Source organism: Pan paniscus, chromosome 9 (assembly GCF_029289425.2).
Source record: "Pan paniscus chromosome 9, NHGRI_mPanPan1-v2.0_pri, whole genome shotgun sequence".
In the NCBI taxonomy this organism is placed as follows: Eukaryota; Metazoa; Chordata; class Mammalia; order Primates; family Hominidae; genus Pan; species Pan paniscus.
The window spans coordinates 74101496-74105224 of record NC_073258.2 but is presented as its reverse complement, the minus strand read 5'-3'; positions in this window follow the sequence as shown (position 1 = coordinate 74105224).

Sequence of the window (3729 nt, the reverse complement as noted above, 5' to 3'; positions counted from 1 at the left end):
TTCAAATTGTTTCCCAGCAAAGCGAGAAAGATGTCATGTCCACGATGTCTGAATTAACAAAGGCAGCTGGGATCCAGGAGGGAGAGATCAACAGAAAACAGTTAAGATGGATCAGTGCAGGGACAGAGGATAGTACAGATGGCAGGTTGGATAAAGGTCCTGAGCCTGCCTGGGATGGGGGATCTGGGAGAGCTTCCTGACAGAGGGAACTCCTAATCCGAATTCTAGGTAATCTATAGGAGTTAGGCAGGCCCAAAGGATGGGAGCTGAGGAAGGTCTAGTCAGTGGGGTTGTTCTGGCATTGACTGGGGGCCCTGTTCCCTGAGACCCCAGTGTGAGCTGGAATGGGGGAGGGGGTTGTAGGAGAAGGTTGCTCTAGGTTCCTGGCAGCGCTATGGGGTAGGAGGGTGGATGGCTGACAGTGAATCTTAGAGGAGAATCCCACACAGGTGAGGGGTGGGTTCCCTGATCCCCCACTATCCTGGGAGGAGCCCTCCTGGCCTGGGGAGGTAGGTCTCAGCTGACAGCCTGGCTGGGTGTAAGTACTCTCTTTGGCCTGGTGGCTTTCTTCCTGATGACCTTCAATCCCACTCAGGCCACCCCCTTTACATCTGCCTGACACCTGCCCTCCTGGAGGCTCTACTTTTCAACCCAGGAGCCCCCGGCAGCACTGGGCCTCAGTGGGGATGGTGTGGGGGTGTGGGGTGGCCAGGGGTGGCTGTGAGAGGGCAGCTCAATCACAATTTGGAATCCTGGCATGTGAGAGCCCAAAGGGACCATAGGGATAGTCTAACTCAAACTTCCCATTTTACAAATGAATACGCTGAGATCTAGAACAAGACACAGATAGGGAATTGTCTGTGGCTATTCAGTGAGTTAGAAGCAGAGACAAAATTAGAACCCAGGCCTCTGATCCCAACTGAGATCCTTCTTTCTCTACCCAGGATCTTACAGGAAGGAAATAAGCATTTTAGCTAGAGCAACGAGTCTCAAACTTGATTAAGTCAGCTCGAGACACTGCATTGATGTTAAATGTGGTTCCCTTAGATTCTTTGGAACTAGTCTGCTGATAAATCCGGATATGGACACTGACGCTTAGAGCAGCCTCTTTCATAAGATGCTGTGCATTCCAGTCGAGCCAGAATATTTTCATATGAATGTGTTTAGATTATCATTAAAGTGAACGTACAAAACTTAAAAAATTCAGGTAGCATATCTGCAGACATCCATGAATAAGGCTGGAAACTCATGAAACTGAAGAGCCCAGTTTGAGAAATCCTGGGCTGAAAGGCCAGTCAATCCTGGGGAGTGAGTGGGACAGATCGGGTTTAAGCTGCAGTGTCAATTGTGATGGGGCCCAGTGTGGGGCTGGACTCCTGCCCTCTGCCCACTCCATGCCCTAGCCCTCTTCCTCTGATAGGCAGGCCTGGGAGCATCCTTCCTGTGGTTTCAACCATCTGGGAATCTGCAGGTCGCGGATAGCTCAGAGCCGACCTGAGCTGGACCTGCCCCTCTGGACCTTGAGTCTTTATCTGTAATATGATAGTGTGGATTTGCCTGGAGGGATTGGAAGGGATAGGATGGGGAGAAGGAGACAGGAACAGAGCTGTCAGTGCAAACTGGGCATTTTTTTCTGGTAGTTGATAAGTCAGCAGCTGAAAAGATAATCTTACCTTGTATTCCACTTCTGAGATGTTATCTTTCAGAAATCACGCTAAAGGAAAAGGCATGGCTCTAGAAAGGACTGATAATCACAACTTAGTTATACCCAGAGCTGGTCCCCTAGCTGGGCAGCTTACATTTTTGTTCATAGATAATCAGCTGGTCCTTGTGGCAATCCTGGGAGATGGGGACCCTCTGAGCTCCCTCAGGCCCATACTTCTTCTTCTTCCAAAGTGATCTCAAGGTGTTATCACTGTCTGTGTTCCCATCTTCCCACCTCCCCCCCAACCCAACAGATCTGAGCCCCTCCAGGGTTGCCTCCTTTCTATTCTGTATCCTTAGGGCCCAGCAGCTCACCTGGACCACGGAAAGCACAGAAAGAACTGGCTGAATGAATCAAGAGATCAAGTGCTCTCCCTGAGGCCCTGTAACAGCTCTGCATCTGACTGCCCAGAAGGAAGCAGAAGTGAGTGACAAGTTGGGGGAACCAGAGCTTGCACACCATAGGCCTGAACACTAGCCTCTGGGGAAAGGCAAGTCCATCTGACCTTGGTGAAGTTAGGACCCGGGCCGAGGCCACCTCTTCGGGTTCACCCTCTGCTGGCCTCCCAGGTTCTTTGGCTCAGCAACACCCAGGATTCCAGGCATGTTTGCCTCTGGCCTTCTAAAAATACCCAGGCCACCCAGAACCTCCCAGATGTCTGAGCGCTGAGTCTGTGATTTCCCTGCCGGTAATGGGACAGCCCCGGGGTGGGCAGGCGGGGGTGGCTCAAGCAGCTCAAGCCACTTCCTCTGCCTCCCATCCCCTAGCCTACTAGAAGCTGGACCCAGCCCTGCCTCCCAGTCCTTGCAAGGCAAAGGAGGGTAGAGGCTTGACCGTCTGAACTAGCAGACCTCAGAGATTGTTGACTCCAGTCTCTTCTTGGGACAGATGGGAGATCTGAAGTCTAAGGATTGCTCATGGCACTTGTGCCATTAAGGTCCTCCTCACCCCACTCCCCAGCACTGTGTTCATGCCTGCTGCTGTCTCACTTCCCACATGCTACTTGGAGTCTAGGTCTTGGAGCCCAACCTGACTTCTTCCATGCAGCTGAAAGCTCCTGACAGCAGTGAAGGGGAGGATCCCTGTGGTCTCCATGGTGCCTGGAAGAGTGTCCAATCCAGAGCACACCATCAGTAAACGTAGATTGGATTGAACAATGTAGTGGCAGCTGGGGCAATGGGTGGAGCACTGGGCTGGAGGACAAAGCCTCTGAATTCTATCTAGCCCAGGGTCAGCCACTGTGATACTATGCATCCTCATCAATTGCCCTGGACAAACCTGTTTCCCCTGGGCTGGATAGGATGGTGTCTAAGGACTGAGCCAGCTCTGCTGATATGAAGCTGCAAGCTGATGCCCTGCTGGATATTCCTGTCCCTTCTCTGCTCCACTGTATGTCTGGGAGAGATGGCACAACCTGTAGGTTCCATCAGCTCCAGGTTCTCAGCTTCTGCTCCTCCCTCCGTGCTTCTGAACATTCCACCTCTGGTCCTAGCCCCTGAGGCCCAGCTCTTCCAATAGTGCCACTTCCACCTCTGCTGCTGGGTACCCAGGGGTGAATGCATACCTACCTCGCTCACTAATCATGTGACCTTGGGTAAGGCATTGCCCTTTTCTGGGCTTCAGTTTTATCATATCTAAAAGGGAATAATAAGGCCTACCTTAAAGGAGTGCTATGAGGATGTAGGAGATTCCATAGCTCAGATGTCAGGTTATATATCACCTCCTGCAGAAAGTCTCCCCTGTCCTCCCAAGGATGGCTCAGATAGCATTTGTTGCTGGCTCTTCAGTTCTGACCTTCCCATGTTCACACTATGTGGTCATTGGCTCTCTATGCATCCATCCCCCACCAAGCTGTGGGCTCCTCAAGGCCAGGAGTCTCCAGGACCCAGTACAGGACCTTTACAGATGAAGTGCCTGGGAACGTTTTTTGACAGACACAGTGGGTGAGTAAAGCCTGAGAGAAAGGCAAGGGGTTGTGCAGAAGTCTGGGAGTCTGAGTAAGAAGTGGCCTGACTGACAGGGCA